This window comes from Bos taurus, chromosome 12 (assembly GCF_002263795.3).
Source record: "Bos taurus isolate L1 Dominette 01449 registration number 42190680 breed Hereford chromosome 12, ARS-UCD2.0, whole genome shotgun sequence".
NCBI lineage: Eukaryota > Metazoa > Chordata > Mammalia > Artiodactyla > Bovidae > Bos > Bos taurus.
In genome coordinates this window covers 11245718-11267140 of record NC_037339.1, presented here as the reverse complement: position 1 = coordinate 11267140, position 21423 = coordinate 11245718, and the positions used below count along the sequence as shown (strand labels likewise).

At 41.4% G+C, this 21423-nt stretch overlaps 1 protein-coding gene, 1 non-coding gene and 1 pseudogene across 5 annotated transcripts in view; 2 read left to right on the top strand and 1 right to left on the bottom strand.

Moving 5' to 3' along the window:
• Positions 1–21423, top strand: part of ELF1 (E74 like ETS transcription factor 1) — a 122975-nt gene that overhangs the window by 9851 nt on the left and 91701 nt on the right. The window contains exon 2 of one of the 4 annotated variants that reach the window (XM_059891974.1): positions 6316–6434. The exons of 2 other annotated variants lie outside the window; for them this stretch is intronic. The gene's annotated coding sequence lies outside the window, so the exon portion shown is untranslated. Of the gene's footprint in view, positions 1–1324; positions 1349–6315; positions 6435–21423 lie in introns of those variants that run through there. One more of the 4 variants, XM_059891973.1, reaches the window with a different exon arrangement.
• On the top strand, positions 10476–10540 carry MIR12044 (microRNA mir-12044). The gene has a single exon (NR_162411.1). It is a non-coding gene; the product is annotated as a microRNA mir-12044 (primary transcript).
• LOC112449170 (uncharacterized) lies at positions 18742–18864 on the bottom strand (annotated as a pseudogene).

Here is a 21423-nt window from a genome sequence, read left to right as displayed (position 1 = left end):
CTATTTTTTGCTGCGTTTATATCTTTTATGCCCCAGTTGAGGTATAACTGTGTAATTTTAAGTGAAATAGACTATTAATGATGAAAATACAAATGTTTAATCTAGGTCCCTAAGGTATGTTACCATATAAAAAACAGTATTATTTAGATTTTGTTTAAGGAAAGTAACTTTCAAAATACTTCATGGTTTGTTTTTTTTTTTTTACTCTCCTTTTCTGAGTATTGAAACAAAGAGTCAATAAAATTAGAGACCTGTTTCTGTTTTGTAACTTTCTTTATTGGTGTCATTATCATACCGTTTTAAAAACCATGACCCTGAACTTATATAAAGAAATTTTTAGTTTACTATTTAGCCTCCACTTAAACTTTATCATGTGATATCTGTTGTGTGATATGGTAGAATGGTGATTGTTTTAGGATTAATGGTCATTAATATTCCCTTTTAGTTTTTACTCAGAGTTGGACATGAGTGAGTGACTAGCCCACTTAGTTTTTACACATGGGTTCATTTTCATAACTGTAAGTATAAAACATTTTGTTCTTTGAAAAATAATTCCAGCATCGATGACTTAAATTTTGATGAAGCAATAACAACTATTTCATAAGTTTTGACTGTTTGCTGGGTGTGTCTTTACAAATCTTAATAGATCTTTTATTTTTGAATGCAAACCATTCAGTATTAAATGCATACCTTTGTTTTGAAACTTTTTTTTTTTTGGCTATACTTTAGATCTCTGGGGAGGTACTTAGCTAGTGACTTCTAGGTCCAGAGAATCTTCTAGATTGTCTGAAATCTTTGTTATTGTTTAGTCTCTTAGTCGTGTCCAGCTCTTCTGTGACCCCACGGACTGCAGCCGTTCAGGCTCCTCTGTCCATGGATTTTTCCAGGCCAGAATACTGGAGTGGGTTGCCATTTCCTTCTCCAGGGGATCTTTTCAACCAAGGGATTGAACCTGCATTGGCAGGCAAGTTCTTTACTACTTAATTAAGGTTCCCTTTGGATTCCTTAGACCCAAGGAATCCCAAGACCAGGATATATTTCCCATTTAGGATGTGTTGATGTATTGCTTTGTGTGAAGCTTTTTATGTTTCCAAATTTAATTAGGCATTTAATTCAAGTTTTCAGGGTTGTAATGGGATTTGTTTTGCCCCAGCTCTCCTACCGTCTGTGCTTATCACTGATACCCTCCAATGCCAAGGAACACAGTGACCTTGCCGCCTGGGAACAACAGAGCCCTGCCACTCAGTCATCCCATATGTAAGGCAGGCACTGACCCAGTAGCTGGGTGGAGCTGAGACAGAAAGGAAGACTATCACAGGAAGGGACTGGTCCAGAACACAGGTAGCAGGTAGGAGGGGAAAGGAAGCATTCTAGTAGAAGGCTGAACATCAGCTTATGGAATTCAGAAGGTCATGCAGGCAGGTGGCATTTGGAAATTTCACATTTGAATGGGAATACCTTCCCATTATTTTTTCTCCTTTTTTTTTTTTTTGCCATTTCACATGCATTACAATTTTATTGTCCCTTAAATCTTGCTTTAAAAGACTATTTCTTCTTTTCTACTTTCAATAAAGAAAGCGCCAAAGAGTTGATGCTTTTTGAACTGTGGTGCTGGAGAAGATTCTTGAGAGTCCTTGAACTGCAAGGAGATCCAACCAGTCCATTCTAAAGGAAATCAGTTCTGAATATTCCTTGGAAGGACTGATGGTAAAGCTGAAACTCTAATACTTTGGCCACCTGATGTGAAAATCTGACTCATTGGAAAAGACCCTGATGCTGGGAAAGATTGAACGCGGGAGGAGAAGGGGATGACAGAGGATGAGATGGTTGTATGGCATCACTGACTCGATGGACATGAGTTTGAGCCAGCTCCGGGAGGTGGTGAAAGACAGGGAAGGCTGTGTGTGTGTTGCAGTCCATGGGGTCACAAAGAGTCAGACATGACTGAGCGACTGAACTGAATTACTTTCAATACCTTTTGGAATTGTCTTTTGCTAGTTCATGGAGCATATTTTAGAGGGCTTTTAGCACATGTTTGTAGGAGAAAGAAAGCACATAAAATTTATGTAAAAGCAAATCTAGGGCTTCCCTGGTGGCTCAGTGGTAAAGAATCTACCTGACAGCGCAGGAGACACTGGTTCGATCCCTGATCTGGGAAGATTTCACATGCCTCGGAGCAACTAAGCCTGCGTGCCACGACTGTTGAGCCTGTGTTTTAGAGCCTGGAACCACAGCTCCTGAGCCCAAGAGCTGCAACTAGGGAAGCCCCTGCACCCTAGAGCCTGTACTCCGTAAGAAAAGAGGCCACTGCAGTGAGAAGCCCCTGCTCACCGCGACTAGAGAAAAGTCCCCGTGCAGCAGTGAAGACCCAGCACAGCCAAAAGACAAGCAAATCTTCCACCTGCACTCATTAGGGTGGCTACTATCAAGAACCCCAAAACACAAAACCCTAAATAACAAGAGTTAGTGAGGGCGTGGAGACAGTGGAGCCCTGTGTGCTGTTTGTGGAAATGTAAAATGCTACAGCCACTGTGGACAACAGGTTGGCGGTTTTTCAAAAAATTAGAAATAGAATTACCAAATGATCCAGCAATTCTGTTTCTAGGTTATCCCCAAAGAATTAAAAGCAATCTCAAAGAGATCCTGTGCACCCATGTTCTTAGCGCGTTATTGACAATAGTGAAAAGGTAGAAGGAGCCCAAGTGTCCATGAATGGACAAGTGGACAAACTAAACGAGGCATACACTTACAGTGGAATGGTTTTCAGCCTGAGGAGGAGGGAAGTGCTGACCCAGGTTATGACATGCGTGAATCTGGAGGGCATTATTCTACGTGAAATGAACCAGTCCCCAAAAGACAAATACTGCGTGATTCTACTTACCTGTGGTGCCTCAAGTAGTCAGAATCATAGCGAAAGCAGTAGAGAGCAGGGACGGGGGGGCGGGAGGATGGGGAGTGGTTCAGTGGGTATGGACTTCTAGTTTTGCTAGATAAAATGAATTCTGGAGATTGGTTGAGAAACACTCTGAAAGTACTTGCTATTCCTTAACGGTACACTTTAGTGGTTAATTTTGCCATGTATTTTTTTGAAAAGGTAAATCTGAATTTCTATTTTTATATGCAACTTGTAGGAGCTCCCAGGTGGCCCTAGTGGTAAAGAATCCACCTGCCAATGCAGGACACCCAAGACATAGGGTGTTCGATCACTGGGTCGGGAAGATCCCCTGGAGTAGGAAGTGGCAACCCACCCTAGTATTCTTGCCTGGAGAATCCCATGGACAGAGGAGCCTGGCGGGCTACAGCCCACGGGGTTGCCAACAGTCAGACACCACTGGGCACAAGCACACACACGTGCAACTGGTAAGAGAGTGAAAAGCAAATGTAATGAGACTGAAGTTACTGATTGAGTCAGTGTTCAGGTGCCTGGGATAGAACAATGAAAAAAGCGGGTACGATCCTCCTGAAGCTCCTGCATCTTAGGGGGAGAGACAGACTTTGATCAAATAAGTGAAAAGCGTTTGAGTGTTCGGTACATAACTGGGAGACAGCTAACAGTGGGTGGAAAGTGGCTGTATTGAAAAGGCTTCCCTCAGGAAATGACATTGAAGTGGGATTTGAAGGATGGTAACCTTTGGCTGGGAGAAAGGGGGGGATGGAAAGTGATGGGAGGCTGAGGGAGTAGCATTATGCAAGTACTACAAAGCAGGAAAGAAAGGATGTGCTTTGGGAAATGGAAGAAGGCCCTGAAGGCTTTAATGTAGTGGAATGTGATGGGAGACAAAGAGGGCAAGTATCAGATTATAGAAGACAGAGGTCCCCAGGCTCCGGGCCACTGACCAGAACCTCTTGTCAGATCAGCGGCAGCATTAGATTAGAAGCACGATGGGCTTACTCCGTGGCTCAGTAGTAAAGAAACTGCCTGCATTGTGGGAGGTGCAGGAGACACGGGTTCGATCTCCAAGGCAGAAAGATCCCCTGGAGGACGGCACGGCATCCCTCTCTAGCATTCTTGCCAGGAGATTTCCATGGACACAGGAGCCTGGTGGGCTAAGGCCTGTGGCATCCCTCTCTAGCATTCTTGCCAGGAGAATTCCATGGACACAGGAGCCTGGTGGGCTAAGGCCTGTGTGGTCACAGAGTCAGCCGTGGCAAAGGGACTGAGCACACATGCCTGCACAAAGTGCACGGTAAATGTACTGCTCTTGAATCATCCCTAAACCATCCCCCTACCCCTGGTCTGTGGAAAAATTGTCTTCCACGAAATTGGGCAGTGGTGCCAAAAGGGTTGTGGACCACTGATACAAGGCATGTTAAGGATTTTGAGTTTTATCTTAGAGGGCAGACATTGCTGTGTTTCAAGCCATGGCTTACGGAGGTAAAATGGAGTGAAGTAATGGGGAAAATTGTGTCTTTTCATACAGTGTGCCCTTTAACTATAAATTACATTGTTAATCTGGTGTTTGAATGTGAGGAGAAAAAGTGTTTCAGTTATGTTTACTGAGATGATGTATTGGTTGCCATTGTGGCCTGTTAGGTGGTGCTAGGAGAAGGAAATGGCAACCCACTCCAGTGTTCTTGCCTGGAGAATCCCAGGGATGGGGGAGCCTGGTGGGCTGCTGTCTATGGAGTTGCACAGAGTCGGACATGACTGAAGCGACTTAGCAGCAGCAGCAGTGGTAAAGAACCCGCCTGCCAATGCCCATAAGAGGCATGCATGAGTTTGACCCCCGGGTCAGGAAGATCCCTTGGAGGAGGACATGGCAACCTACTCCAGTATTCTTGCTGGAGAATCCCATGGACAGAGGAGCCTGGCGGGCTGCAGTCCGTGGGTCTCAGTGAGTCTGACGCGACTGGGTAGGCACGCACGAGGCCTTTTAATGTGGTAAAATGTACCTAAAGGGTGGATTAAAGGGGATTGTGAAGGGTAACTGAGTAGAGGTGAATTTCACCTTTATGCTCTGGCTTTGTAGTTGAAATCCTAGAAGTGGATGTCTTCGCCCAGGGAGACTCTGGAGTGAGAAGAGGCTTTTCCGCCGAGCCTTTAGGGTGTTCAGTCGTGAGGTGGAAGAGGTGGGCGGAGAAGACAGGAGAAGGAGCGAGGCCCTGGGGGAAGCTGGGAAGGAGAGTGTGTTGGTCTAGCGCAGCAGGTTCTGAAAGTGTTCGTTGGATTTAGCCCAGTGTGGTCGTTGACTTTATTTAGGGCAGGTTTAGTGGCTCAGTAAGGGCAGGATTAGGCTAGACAGACTGGGATGAGTGGGAAATGAAGTGGAGTTAGGCAAATCTTTGAGGAAGGCTCTTAGTGAAGGGACTGAGAAACGATGTTAGAAGGGATTGAGGTGTATGTGGCACTTGGAGTGTCAAATAATGGAGTTTTTTTTTTTTTAAGAAAGCTTGAATTAAAAATTTTCTTTACATCTGTGAAATACTTGAAAAGTATATCACACACCTTGCTGATTCTCTGAATAGAATCTACTGAGAACAAATGTGACCCCACTGGCTTAATCTAGGTACAGAGTTGTGGGACTGTGTATACACAGGTGCAGTCAGGTTTGCCTGCTGAGGTTCAAAGGTCTGTTTGTCACTATACTAATTTCTGATCATCTGGGCAATAAAAAATAGAGAATCTTGGGTTCACTTGTGAGCTACTAGTTTGAATCTTAGGCGTAGGACTCAGAAGTGTGTGTGTGTATATGTTATGTTTGTGTCTTTGGATAATTCTCATACATCTGTTCTGTGGACTGGCTTTGGAGAACTGTGGTCCCAGGAATGTTCTATTGATACTTTGATGTGTTCTGAATGCTTTTTTAAAAAAAAATTATTTTACTTTCAATTAGATGATAATTACCTTACAATATTGTGATCGATAATCACTTTATAGCGTTGTGCTGGTTTCTCCCAGACATCAACATGAATCAGCCATAGGGATACACATGTCCCCTCCCCCTGGAGCCTCCCTCCCACCTCCCTGCCCATCGCACCCCGCTAGGTTGTCGCCGAGCGTCGATTTGGGGTTCCTTGCATCATACAGGAATTCCCACTGTCTATTTTTACATATGGTAATTATATGTTTCATTGCTGCTCTCTCAGATTATCCCACCCTCTCCTCCCCTCGCTGCGTCCAAAAGTCCGTCTTTTATCTTTGCGTCTCCTTTGCTGCCCTGCAAATAGGATCACCAGTACCTTCTTTCTAGATTCCGTATATATGTGTTAATATATGATATTTGGCTTTCTCTTTCTGACTTACTTCACTTTGTGTAATAGGCTCTGGGTTCATCGTCCTCATTGAAACTGACTCAGATGTGTTTCTTTTTACAGCTGAGTAAGATTCCATAGTGTTTATGTACCGTGTCTTCTTCATCCATTCATCTGTTGATGGACATCCAGGTTGCTTCCAGGTCCTGGCTGTTGTCAGTAGTGCTGCTGTGAAGATTGGGGTACGTGTGTCTTTTTCAATTATGATGTCCTCAGGGTGTAAGCGCAATAGTGGGATTGCTAGGTCATATGGTAGTTTTATTCTTAGTTTTTAAAGGAATCTGCATACTGTTTTCCAGAGAGGTTGTATCCGTTTCTATTCCCACCAACAGTGCAAGAGGGTTCCCTTTGCTCCACACCCTCTCCAGCATTTATTGTCTGTAGACTTTTTGATGATGGCTGTTCTGACAGGTGTGAGATGATATTGTGGTTTTGATTTGTATTTCTCTAATAATGAGCAGTGTCGAGCATCTTCTCTTGTGTTTATTAGCCATCTGTATGTCTTCTTTTGGGAAATGTCTGTTTAGGTCTTCTGCCCACTTTTTGATTAGGTTGTTTGAGCTGCTTGTATATTTTGGAGATTAATCCTTTGTCATTTGTCTCATTTGCTATTATTTTCTCCCACCGAATGCTTTTGAATGGTTCTATCATGAGGATTAAACGAGACATTTATGTTAGGCTTCCCAGGTGGCGCTAGTGATGAAGAACCCATGTGCCAGTGTAGAAGCCTTAAGAGGTACGGGTTCAGTCCCTGGGTTGGAAAGATGCCCCTCTCTGGGTTGGAAAGATGCCCCTGGAGGAGGGCATAGCAACCCACTCCAGTATTCTTGACTGGAGAATCCCATGGACAGAGGAGCCTGGTGGCCTACAGTCCGTGAGGCTGCAAAGAGATGGGCATGACTGAAGCGACTTAGCACAGCACATGTCAAGCCCTCAGCAAGGGAAGATTTTTGTAATTTTGTCCACCTGTATGATTGGGGTAGTGGTAAAGGTTTTTGTTTGTTTTTTAGGATGAAACTAGCTTGATCTTTTTTCCTGATTGTAAGGGTGATACTTGTTTAGTGTATGTACTTCTCCAGCCACTTTGCATACTTCTCTCCTCCCTGCTCTCTGAGAGCCGTGGCGCTTCCTCTTGTTGCTTTGCTCCTACAACTTCCTCTGCTGATAATATTCTGCCCCAGCCTCCTGCTTTTACATGCCTGCCACCTTATCATTAGTCTCAGAGCAGTTGTCACATTTTCTGAGAGGCCTTCCCTTATCTAAGGTTTTCTTGGTCACCCTTTATGTTGCTTTGTTGCTTTCCTTCATATGTGGGCAGGGACTGTGTCCGAATTGTTTACTTGATTCCACAGGTAAACTATGTCTTGAGTCTACACAAGAGTGCTCAGCACATGGAAGCTACTTAAATACCAAATAGCACAGACAAATATGCAAATCATAAGAATTTTACTAACTAGCATATGTACTGTAAGCTTTCAGTTGATCATTACTTTGGATACTGAAATGTGGACCATCTATGTATAAATATCGATTGTGCAGTGATACACACTCTTTTCTAACTTATGTATTTCACGTACATATACAGTGGAGATTTTTTCAGTCAGTTCAGTTCAGTCGTGTCCAACTCTTTGCAGTCCCATGGACTGCAGCACGCCAGGTTTCCCTGTCTATTACCAACTCCCACAGCTTACTCAAACTTATGTCCATCGAGTCAATGATGCCATCCAACCATCTCATCCTCTGTCAACCCCTTCTCCTCTTGCCTTCAATCTTTCCCAGCATTAGGGTCTTTTCCAATGAGTCAGCTCTTCGCATCAGGTGGCCAAAGTATTAGAGTTTCAGCTTCAGCATCAGTCCTTCCAGTGAACACTCAGGACTGTTCTCCTTTAGAATGGACTGGTTGGATCTTCTTGCTGTCCAAGGGACTATTAAGAGTCTTCTTCAACACCACAGTTCAAAAGCATCAATTCTTCAGCGCTCAGCTTTCTTAATAGTCCAACTGTCATGTCCGTACATGACTATTGGAAGAACTGTAGCCTTGACTAGACAGACCTTTGTTGGCAAAGTAATGTCTCTGCTTTATAATATACTGTCTAGGTTGGTCAAAGCTTTTCTTCCAAGGAGCAAGGGAGATTTTTTATTGGTATATTATTTTATATTGATAATCATTCTTTAACAGTTCAGTAATACAGTATGCTCCATATAGTGAAATATGATTTCTGTAACACCTAATTTCTGTAACAGTTTATTTCCAGTTTTTTACTGTTTTGAACAATGATACTGAATTTCTCTAATCTTTGCATACCTTATTTGTTAGAATAAATTACTGGGACTGAAAAAATACATGAAGTCCTTTTGGTTGTGAAATTGCCTTCTGGAGTTATATTCTTGTACACTGATGAATGTATGAGACCATTTATTTCTCCTATACCTTCTCTATTCATTTTAGTCTTTGCTAATAGGTGAAAAATGCTATTGTTTCTCTGCTCTGAGGTTGTGAGAGTGAACATCTTTGAACATCTTCTCTTGTGTTTGGCCATATTCTGTGAAGTGCCTCTTCATTCCCAATGTCCCTTTTTCTATTAGAGTGTTTGAGTCAATCAATAATAGTTGTTTCTTTCCTCATTTTATTATAAAAGTTTTTAAACATGTAGCAAAGCTGAAGTTTTTTAATAATCACTCATATACTCACCTTCTAGATTTTAGCATTAACTTTTTATATTTGTTTTCCCACACTTTTATCCTTCTATCTAAAGTGAATTGCAGACATTAGTGCATTTCCACTTAAATACTTTAGCATCCTTATCACTGACTATAGTTTCAATATTTGTTTACTTTTTTCCTTGTGAGGTACAATTTGCATAAAGTTAAATGCATGAATCTTTTTTAGTTTAAACATTTTATTTTAATTTAAAACAGGATTGGATGCTCACTGGTCAGCCTTTGAAGAGACAAGGCTGTTTTCTTTGAGAATAAGCCCACTGCTGCAGTTCCATGTTGTACTGTTTTTCTCGCACACCCACACTGTATTGACTAAGATTTCTAGTTGGCTTTTTGAATGGAGCAGCGGCTTTATTTTTTGTAAAGCATTTGTTGAGTTTCAACACATTCATTTGCCAGGGTAAGCCGAACCTTAGACTAAGTTTTATTTACCTACTTTTTGTTTTTAAAATGTTGTCATATTTTCCCCCTCGTTTATCCTTTGCCTTACCTTTGGTTATGGTGTTTTCAGATTGTTAGGTGGTCAAATGCCATTCTTTTCCTTATCTTTTTTTTTTCCCTGCCCTTCGTGTCACATAGAAGGATGTGGCACTAGTGGTGAAGAACTCGCCTCCTAAAACAGGAAACACAGAGGACGTGGGTTTGATCCCTGGGTCAAGAAGATCCCCTGGAGGAGGGTGTGGCAACCCACTCCAGTATTCTTGCTGGAGAGGAGGATCCTGGCGGGCTTTGGCTCATAGGGTCACAGAGTCAGACGTGACTAAAGTGACTCAGCATGCTTGCACTGGGTAGTATATAAATGCTTATATTTTCTTCTGCTCGTTTTTTAATTGGAATAATGTGGTGTAGGCTCTTTTTAGAAAAATGATTATCAGTGGTTTGAAATTATTAGCTAATACTGTCTAATGAACACTCTTCCCCTCTGTGGGTTTTTCCCTCCAGACAAAGCTGAATTTAATGTTTCTGTTAATGCTATTTTTATTATAACCTAAATTTGTATATAAGTATCATATCTTTTTTAAAAATTTATTTTATTAAAGTATAGTTTATTTACAATGTTGTGTTAATTTCTGCCGTTCAGTAAAGTGACTCAGTGATACTCATACGTACATTCTTTATCATATTCTTTTCCATCATGGTTTATCCCAGGATATTGAATATAGCTTCCTGTGCTATACAGTAGGAACTTGTGTATCTCTTCTGTATAGAACAGTTTGCATCAGATATCTTTTTCAAAATATTGTATTCTATTTAATCTATTTATTACTACACTTAGCTACTTGAGATAATATATTATCTGTATTAAGTACATGTCTTCTTGCTGTACCAGGGATTGAACCCGAAACCCCTGCATTGCAGGCAGATTCTTTACCACCGAGCCACCAGGGAAGCCCTGTAAACAGTTTGTGAAGACTTTAATGATGACTTACTTTTTTGTGAAAACAGGAGCTATAGAAAGGTTTTGAAACAGGAGAGTAATATGATCTGGATGTATCTTTTTAAATGGATTACTTCTGATTGCTGCTTTGAGAGTAGATTGTAGGGAAAATCAGAAATAATCCATTTAAAAAGATACATCAGGCCACTTGGACTACAGTGGTGCAGGTAAGAGGTAACAATGCAGTTCAGTGGTGACAGGGTTCTAGGCTGAAAACTGAACTGATAGTATTTCCTTTCAGATTGGATGTAGGTCTGTGACAGTCAAGAAGGAGCCAAGATTTTTGGTCTGAGCAGCTAGAAGTGTTAAGAAGCCACCCAGAGGACTGGAGAAAACTGGGTACAGTACATTTCGGAGGGGTGGTCAGGAATTCAGGTTTGGATATGTTAAATTTGTCAATCAGACATTGGAAGGCGTTGTCAGCTTGGGTAGAACCGTCTGTGTGGTACAGGAAGGAGACCTGAAAATAGAAATTTGAGAACATTAAAATACTAGCATCATATATCCAAGAAATATTTTATAAAATGATAAATCTGAACTACTCTTAAAATTTTCATGTTCCATTTATACCAGTGATGTGGGTTCAGGTGTGAAAGGGGAGTAGCAGGGCAGTTTGCTGTAGCTAAAGTGTGTCCGTTATGCTGATATTAAATTATCAGTGCAAAAGGCATCAACTGTTCATCCGAATGGTGTTGTGAAACACGAATAAAGCCTGCAGTCTAAATATTTTATTTGAATATTCCTTTTACTGAAACGTTTACTAACATTTATAATTTGAGAAGTTTGTTGACAGGAGGCTGTGTAAGTAAAAGCCTGAAAGAAACGGAAGACCCAGAAGTCGAAAGAAAGGGCCACATTTGGCTAATTGGTCCAAATCTGTTGGGCGTCTCCTCCTTTGTTCTCTGTCTCTAATTTTATTTGTAAACTGTTAACATAATGAGGTATTCAGGTATAAGCACGGGGACTCATCTAGAAGTTGTTGTCTGTCAATAAACACAGAGCTTTGCTGCTATGGGCTTGTTGTCCATTAAATGGGGCTGCCAGAGCCAGCTTAACCAACTTATTCACAGGAATTGGACTGTTCAGGAAAGGGAGAAAGGGGCCTTGCTTTTTGTGTCATTTCGACTTGCAGAAATGACCTGAAAATGGCGTGGATTGTGTGGAAGAGAAAAAGCAGATTTATCATTGAACCAGTGTTTACTTGAACCTTCAAATGTTTTCTTTCAACAAATATTTATTAAACACTGTTGTGAGTCAGGAATGCTATTTAGCTGAAATAAGTAACCGGTGAGACATGTAAATAAATGGTTAAAAACAAAAACAGTGTCTTCACCAGAAATTCCAGTAGAGTAGATGGAATTATAAAGGAAATCAATTCACCTTGAGGTCCCCCAAACCTAGAGTGTTTTGTGTATTGTAACCTTGCGTAAATTTCTGTATGAATGGGTAAGCAATGTGATTTGTTGATCTATTAGATCACTTACAAAATACTGTGGGAGCACAAGGAGGAAGTGAGCAGTTCTTCCTTCTAGTGGTGGAGGAGAGAAGGGTTTTGCAAGAGATTTCCTGGGTGGAGAAGGCCAGCAAATGTGAGGTGAGAAGACATGACATGATCTGAATTAATAGTTCAGCAAAGCTGAATTATAGGGTGAACATTGGGAGGTGGCCTAGTCTCACATGAGGCTGTAATATGGTAGACCAAAGTCAAAATGCAGAAATGTCTTGTATTGGAATTTATTCTGTGGGTGTTGGTAGACCATTGACTTTTTAAATTTTTTTAAATAAGAATATTAAGAGGTAGAATTTATGAGAAATTTCTTAAGAAGGACTTCCTTTTTTTTTTTTTCCCCCACTGTGCCTTGCAGTCTGTGCTATCTTAGTTCCCTAACTAGGTATTGAACCTGGGTCCCAGTAAAAGCACCATGTCCTGACTGCTGGATCATTGGAGAATTTCTGGAAAGAACTCCATTCTTCAATTAGGAAATCAAATGTTGATAGAATTTTTAGTTATAAATGTATACCCTGAAGATGGGCACAACTAGTAAGTCATATAATTTATGGTAGAATCTATTTTCTCTCATTCAGAGAACATGTATGCTCTTGGTGTGGGTATGACCTACACTAGGTAATCAAACTTACACTGAAGTAATCAAAATATGCAGGATGGCATTGATTTGTTTTTGAAAGAGAAATGTATTTTTGCTTTATGAAATTATTGCAAGCATTTTTCTTAAAGATTCGGCATTTAACTTATTTTGAAATGATTTTAGGCTTGTGGAAGAATAGCAGTAAAAGTACAGAGAGTTCCTGTGTATTTTTTATCCATCCCACACTACTGTTAACAACTTATAGAGTGACAATACAATGATCAAAATTTAAAAATTAGCATTGGTACAATGCCATTAATTAAATGTAGACCTCAGTAGGATTTTTAGTTTTTCCACTAATGTCATTTTTCTGTCCTAAGATCCACCCAGGATATACACATTGCATTTAGTTGTCATTGTCTCCTTTCAAATCTATGATGGTTCCTTGTCCTTTTTGACCGTGACACCTTGAAGAGTACTGGTCAGATATTTTGTAGACTGGCCCTCAATTCGATTTTAATATTTTCTAATGACTATGGACTGGAGTAATGAGTTTTTGGAGTACTGGAATTAACAGTAATTTTTGTTTCATTTTTTAACTTAGGAAGTAAAATTGATATTTTTTGCTATACAATTCTGTGAACTTTAATGCAAGTGTAAATTTGTGTAGCCACCGCCATAATTAGGTTACAGAACAGGTCCATCACCCTCAGAACTCTCTCATGCTCCGTTTCTATGGCCAGTCACCCTCCCCCAGTCCATCCCCTTCAGCCACTGATCTGTTCTCCAGCATTATAGTTTTGTTTCTTCAAAAATGTCATTATGAATGGAGTCTTATAGTAGGTAACCTTCTGACACTGGCTGCTTCTTTCACTCCACATAATGCTTGTAAATGTCATCCAGGTTGTGTTTATCCACAGTTAATTTCATTTTATTGCTCAGTATGGATGTACTATTAGTATCTGTGTGTTCTCCTTTTTTTGATAGGTATTTGAGAACACATTATGTGTCCTGGCACCATAATAAGCAGTTTAAGTCATTTTTTTGTGGATTTACATGGTTAGTTGCTAATGTTAGTTTCTTCCATATCTCTATTTTGACCAGCAGTGTGATTAAGAGAAATTGAAGTTCTTGTTTCTTTAACATATCCTAAAATGCCCCTCGGAGAAGGCAATGGCACCCCACTCCAGTACTCTTGCTTGGAAAATCCCATGGACGGAGGAGCCTGTTAGGCTGCAGTCCATGGGGTCGCTAAGAGTCGGACAGGACTGAGCGACTTCACTTTCACTTTTCACTTTCATGCATTGGAGAAGGAAATGGCAACCTACTCCAGTGTTCTTGCCTGGAGAATCCCAGGGACGGGGGAGCCTGGTGGGCTGCCATCTATGGGGTCGCACAGAGTCAGACACGACTGAAGTGACAGCATAGCATAGCAAAATGCCCCTACTTTTCTGTTTATATTTGGGTTTTCTTTTTATTAAAGAGCAAAAATAATAGCAAGGTAATCTTTTTCATGTTGCTGGGTTTTAATCTTCAGGGCTAAATGTGTGATTCAGGCCTATAGCAAAAAGTCAAACCAAATAAGTCGTTGGTCCACAAACAGTGATGAATTTATAGAGTCCATTTATTTGTAAGAAAGCCATAATACTTTTTACTAATCTCTTTGTAAGTAGAACCTTTGTTTTATAGACAAATAATAAATATCAAATGAAAATAGACATAGTCTAAATCAGGCTAGTTAAAATAAGAGGCTTGACCTCTGTCATACTGTCTTAAATTTACTAATGGCAAAAGATAGTTGTCAGGGACTTCCCAGGTGGTCCAGTGGTTAAGAATTTGCCTTCCAATGATGGGACATGGGTTTGGTCCCTGGTGGGGAAACTAAGATCCTACGTGCTGCAGAGCAACTAAGCCTGTGAGCTGCAACAAAGATCCCACACCTGAGACCCAAATTTAATTAATTAGTTAATTTTTTGAAAAGATAGTTGTCTTTTTTTAAGAGCATGGAGTTTTGGCATATTTTAAGATGAACTGTTTTGGACTTGTGTTAGAAGACTATTTACTTAAATATCCTACTACCATAAGATACAAAATATTTCTAGAATGTTAGTATAGATTTGGCTTCCCTTGTGGCTCAGTTGGTAAAGAATCCGCCTGCAGTGTGGGAGATCTGGGTTCGATCCCTGGGTTGGGAAGATCCCCTGGAGAAGGGAAAGACTCTCCACTCCAGTATTCTGATCAAAGAATTCCAGGGACTGTATAGTCCATGGGGTCTCAAAGAATCGGACACGACTGAGAGACTTTCACTTTTCTTTTTAAAAAAAAAAAAACAAAAAACCTTTTATTAATAAAGTGTAATAAGTGAAATTGAATTTTTGGAGGACTTTATAAAGTTTCCAGGTTGTTCTGAATATCTGATAGTTTTGTGTATTACTTTCAGTCAGCTATGTAAAAATTTGATGAGGAAACTTCTCTTTTAAATGTAGCCTTAATGTGATTTTTGTTTTCAGTTCCTCAAACACTATTTAGAGGACTTGGAGAGGCTGTGGAACAATAAAATGTCAGAACTAAAATAGATTTTCAAAATTATCAGATCTCTAGATTCTCCCAGTATTTTACAAAAAAGGGAAACTGAAATCCTATGGTGGTGTGAAGTAACTTGCTGTTCACAGCCACAGTTGGTTGTAGAAGCTGTATGATACAGTTCCTGCCCTCAAGTGGATAACTGGTTTATAAATGGAGACACAGAGTTGTGCAAACTTAACTGCAGTACAAAATGGAATGTTCTAGGCAATGGGAGAAGCACCGTTTTTCTTAAACAGCGGTCTCCTATCACCCCTAAAATCTTTTCTTGGCCTGTTCACAACAAAATTATTTTTTGTCTTGAGTTTCTCACCCCTCATTCTCTGCTAAACTGTCTCTCATCTGATATTGTGCTTGTTTTTTTTTTTTTTTTAATCTCTATCACACAATGAAAATTCTTTCAAAATCAATAGTCGTGTCTGTGTTGCTAAATCACCTGTCATTTTCCTTTCAGATCTCATCGGGTTTGATCTGTTGTAAGCCTCTGGCACAGTTTCTTCCTCCTGGAAATACCGCCCCTCCAGTGTCAGGGTAACACCACATTTGCCTTATTTTCCTGCTGTGTTGCTGTGTGCTCCTTTTCAGAAAGCCTTCTTTGCTAGTTCCACCTCATCTCCCCTACTTCTAAATAGTACAGTGTCCCAGAGTCTGTCACTGTTACCTTTTATATCTGTACCTTTCATATCATATATGTAATGACTCCCAAATTTATATACCTAACCCAGACCTCTACCCCAGGCTCCAGGACTATATCATACAGCTCCATGACAGTATACTTGTTTTGACATTTTTATTTGGATAGCTGATAAGCTTTTCAAACTCTGTGTGTTTCATAACTCCTGATCTCCTCCTACCCCACATTGTCGCCGTCTGTGTTCACCTTTCTGTGTTCAGTAACTCCTGATACTCTCTTACTCCTAACCTATCAGTTTTGGCAGCTGCAGTCTTCCAGTTGCCAAAAATTGAGTTTTGAAGCCTTCCCCCTCCTCCATCCCCAACAACCCACTTTTGTCCATTAAAAAATCTTATTGGATATTCCTTAGAAACATACCCATAATTTAATCATATCTTCCTTGTCTGCCTCCTCTGTCTAAGTCATTGTCATCTTTTCTGCTATTGCATAAGCTTCTCTTTCTTCCATCCCTGGTTGTTTGCAGTCTTTTTTCAACACAGCAGTCAAGTCTTATGACTCAGCTACTTAAAACTCTCTAGCTAAAGTCTAAACAGTGAGGCTCTCCCTTAGTTTCCAGTACTCTTCCTCCTCCTATTATCTCTCTTCCTTATTTTCTCTTCGTGAACCACACTGGCCTTCTTGGTTTCCTAAAACGTATCGGGCTAGCTCCCTGTTTGTCTTTGCATGGGCTTTTTTTCTGCCTGGAATGTTCTTCCTTAGGTAAGGTTGGAGGTCTCTACTTAGAAGTGATCTGGCAAATGGAAACTTTTCCTCGCTAGCTGTGTAAACTGTCATATTCTTCTCATTGCTGTTTTATTTTTTTCTAATTTGTCCTTATCCCTAACATACTATACACTTTATTTGTATCATTTCTTTATAATCGCCACACTGTATATTTAGTTCATAACATTTCTCTCTTCCTAGCTAGAATATAAGTACCGCGTGAGTGGGAATAATTTATCCCCTAGGTGTCTTTCTGCACTGCTGTATAAAAAGGGCCTGGAGCAGTGCCAGGCTCGTAGCGGGAGCTCAGTGAATATTTGCTAATGAATGAGTGCCTGAGAGTACCTCGCCTCTGTTACCAACTTGACGTTGGTCAAGTCACTTCTTTCTGTAGCCCTGCTGTGTGAATGTGTGTGCTCAGTCATGTCCAACTCATTTGTGACCCCACAGACCTGCTTTCCTTATTTTTAAATGAGACTGGATTGTATCGGTATTACGGGTTTTCTTAACACACTGAAGACAAATGCAGTAGTAAGGTTCCTTGAAGACTTTTATAAGAATTCAGCTACTTAACAGGAAAGTTTAAAAACCACTGGACTGAAAAGAGGATCTCTCAAGTTCTCTTTCAGCCTCGTGGTCAGTTCTTGTAATAATTGTAAGTGGAGCAACACGGGGGAACCGTCATGCAGAGAAGGCATTTGAACTGAGACTGTGAAGGGTGGACGAGTAGGCAGAGATAAGGGAAAGGGTAGGAAGTAACGCAGGTGCTTTCCAAGCTCAGAGAAGGCAAACGAACAGGAATGAAGCCATCCAAAATGTTTCAGTAAGCCTGGAGTGTGTGTGTGTGTGTGTGTGTGTGTGAGTGAAGGGGGATGGGGAGGCCAGAGGGAGGGAAGGACAGAGAGAAAAAGAGCCCCACGAGAGACAGTGGGGACGTGCAGAGAGGGGAAGACAGGGCCGGAAACAGGTGATTGAGGTCACGGTATGAGAACTGTGAACACCGGGATAGGTGGTCCAGCTTTCTGCCCGCAGGAAATCAAAGTTGGTTTTTCAGCCATGAGTGATCATCACATCACTTGCAGAGTTGTTCTTTAGGAAGATTTCTCTGATGGTAGTGAAAGGTGAATTGAAAGTAGACAGTTGGTGGTAGAGAAAGGGACAGTTAGGATGTTGCTGAGATGGTATTTTCCCGTGATGTTACTTTTACCTGAAGAGTAGCACAGGAGGAACTGGAGTCGCACTCTAATCTCAGATTAAAAAATAGAAGATTTCCCCTCCACAACATTTGGAGATTGTTGAGCAGTAAGGTGGCCGTCCTTCGGAGTGGCTGCCGGGTGAAGAGCACTGACTGCGTTGGGTCTAGGGCTGCAGAGCAGCAGAGCCGTGGCTCTCAGAAGCCTGGGCTCCACCCATACCGCTGATTCTGCTTCTGGGAGTAGGCATGCGTCTTCACAGACTAGGTTATCTGGAGGTGCATCCCTGGTTACAGTCCACTGAGGTAGAAGACATATTGTCTGTAATACTGAATTTTAGATTGTAAGAGATACAATTTCATATGATACGAAACTTGAGATTGCAGTTAGCCTGTTACTTGGAAGCATCATAAAGAATATAATTGTACAGTTAAATCTTGGTTATTTTTGACAAGAAAGGAAAACCACCCAAAGTAATGCCTACAGTAGAATCTGGTAACATAGTTACATGAATTCAGCTGTATCAAATCATGGATCAAAGTAAGTGTCTACTGATGGATGAAGGGATAAGGTAGAGGTGGTGTGTGTGGTTGGGATAGTACTCATGTCGCTGAGCTTCTGCTATGTGTTGGACCTTGTCCTTTTCTTTTTTTGACAGAAAAGTAGGATTTATTCGTGGGCATGAGTAAGGAGGGGACAGCAGCAAGGCTCTCATGACTACAGGGCCCACCATTTGTCCAGAGGGCCTTCATTAGGGACGATTTGACTCCATAGCCATCTGGGATGAGCCATGTTTCTGCCACCATGTCTTCAAATTCATCTACATTAAACTTAGTAAATCCCCACTTCTCGGAGATATGTGTCTTCTTGTGGCCATGGAACTTGAACTTGGCCCAGCGGAGGGCCTCAATCATATGCTCTTTATTCTGCAGTTTAGTGAGGATGGACCTCATGACTTGACCAATGTGGACCCTGGCCACTGTGCCCTGGGGCTTTCCAAAGCACCACACGTATCCCAATCTGGAGCATAGATTGGGAACACCATGCCAGGCATGAATGTCCACTGAAAAGGACTGTCTCCAGGGCCCCTTAGGGCAATCTGCACATGTGTACACACTGAGGCGGGGTCTGTGTGTGGCCATGGCACACTGGATCCCCATGGGGAATAAACATAGTCCACCTAATTGGCTGCAAATGGACCAAGCTGGTTTTAGAAAAGGCAGAGGAACCAGAGGTCAAATTGCCAACGTCTGCTGGATCATGGAAAAAGCAAGAGAGTTCCAGAAAAACATCTATTTCTGCTTTATTGACTATGCCAAAGCCTTTGACTGTGTGGATCACAATAAACTGTGGGAAATTCTGAAAGAGATGGGAATACCAGACCACCTGACCTGCCTCTTGAGAAACCTGTATGCAGGTCAGGAAGCAATAGTTAGAACTGGACATGGAACAACAGACTGGTTCCAAATAGGAAAAGGAGTTCGTCAAGGCTGTATATTGTCACCCTGTTTATTTAACTTATATGCAGAGTACATCATGAGAAACGCTGGACTGGAAGAAACACAAGCTGGAATCAAGATTGCCAGGAGAAATATCAATAACCTCAGATATGCAGATGACACCACCCTTATGGCAGAAAGTGAAGAGGAACTAAAAAGCCTCTTGATGAAAGTGAAAGTGGAGAGTGAAAAAGTTGGCTTAAAGCTCAACATTCAGAAAACGAAGATCATGGCATCCGGTCCCATCACTTCATGGGAAATAGATGGGGAAACAGTGGAAACAGTGTCAGACTTTATTTTTGGGGGCTCCAAAATCACTACAGATGGTGACTGCAGCCATGAAATTAAAAGATGCTTACTCCTTGGAAGGAAAGTTATGACCAACCTAGATAGCATATTCAAAAGCAGAGACATTACTTTGCCAACAAAGGTCCGCCTAGTCAAGGCTATGGTTTTTCCTGTGGTCACGTATGGATGTGAGAGTTGGACTGTGAAGAAGGCTGAGCACCGAAGAATTGATGCTTTTGAACTGTGGTGTTGGAGAAGACTCTTGAGAGTCCTTTGGACTGCAAGGAGATCCAACTAGTCCATTCTGAAGGAGATCAGCCCTGGGATTTCTTTGGAGGGAATGATGCTGAAGCTGAAACTCCAGTACTTTGGCCACCTCATGTGAAGAGTTGACTCATTGGAAAAGACTCTGATGCTGGGAGGGATTGGGGGCAAGAGGAGAAGGGGACGACAGAGGATGAGATGGCTGGATGGCATCACTGACTCGATGGACGTGAGTCTGAGTGAACTCCAGGAGTTGGTGATGGACAGGGAGGCCTGGCGTGCTTCGATTCATGGGGTCGCGAAGAATTAGACACAACTGAGCGACTGAACTGAACTGAACTGGATCCTGTCTTGGTGGTAGGAATGTAGTAATGAGCAAAGCCAGATGCAGTTATGGTTCTTTCGCCTTCACCGTGCCTGTGAAAACACATAGACACTTGACCAGGAGAACATTCTTGTGGATGAGTCCTGGTAATCTGCAGAAATGGGGAGGGGGCCTTGGTTTAACAAATCTAGTGATAGACAATAGAGAATTAACTATGTTTTACATTTAAGCTCACAGTTGGGAGTGCTCTGGGAGTTGGTGATGGACAGGGAGGCCTGGTGTGCTGCGATTCATGGGGTTGCAAAGGGTCAGACATGGCTGAGCGACTGAACTGAACACATTGCTCAGAACCTAGCATTACCCTTTGAATAGCAACCCACTCCAGTACTCTTGCCTGGAAAATCCCATGGACGGAGGAGCCTGGTGGGCTGCATGCAGTCCATGGGGTCGCTAAGAGTCGGGCACGACTGAACGGCTTCACTTTCACTTTTCACTTTCATGCATTGGAGAAGGAAATGGCAACCCACTCCAGTGTTCTTGCCTGGAGTATCCCAGGGACAGGGGAGCCTGGTGGGCTGCCGTCTATGGGGTTGCACAGAGTTGGACACGACTGAAGCGACTTAGCAGCAGCAGCAGCAGCAGCAGCAGCAGCATCAACAAAACTAATGCTATCTCCCTGAAAGATTTGTCTAACACTGAATCTCAGTCTTTAAATTTTTATTTTTATATAAAAATAGTAGAGAAGAGTGATTTTAGTCATTTGTCATTTTAATGGTTTGATCTTTTATTTTTCCATCTCTGAATGGAAGCATGTTAGCTGCTCACCCAGAAAGATTCACAGCATACCTTTTTTTTTTTTTAGCCCAGGTTTCCTAGATATAAAACTTAAGACTGTTCTGTATTTTTATATACTCAAAGTTCTCAAATTTGAGGTCAAGGAGAAGAGGTAAAAATAAAAAGGAAGAAGAGAGTGCTTGCTTACACAGTAAATTCTTTTCATGAGTTCCATCTTAAAGAAATAAAGAGCGTCTTAACTTTAGTTGGCATTTAATACATTCATTCAGTTGAAATCTTTCTCAGCTAATAGTTCAAATATCAATGTTGGCAATTCCCCCAGGTGTGATAACTCTATATTAAGATATATACTGACTTTGATATATATATCTAATTTTAGAAATAAACATACACACAGTATATACAGGTACATTGTATTTCCATCACAAATCTGAGATGCCACATTTTATTTATATAGAAATTTAGAGATCTAAAATTTGTCTTCCTGAAGTATTTGATACTGGTTGCTTCTACTGTGAAGCATAGTGATAGCAGCTCATATTTATGAAGTGTTTACTAAGCACCTGCTACTGTATTAATCAC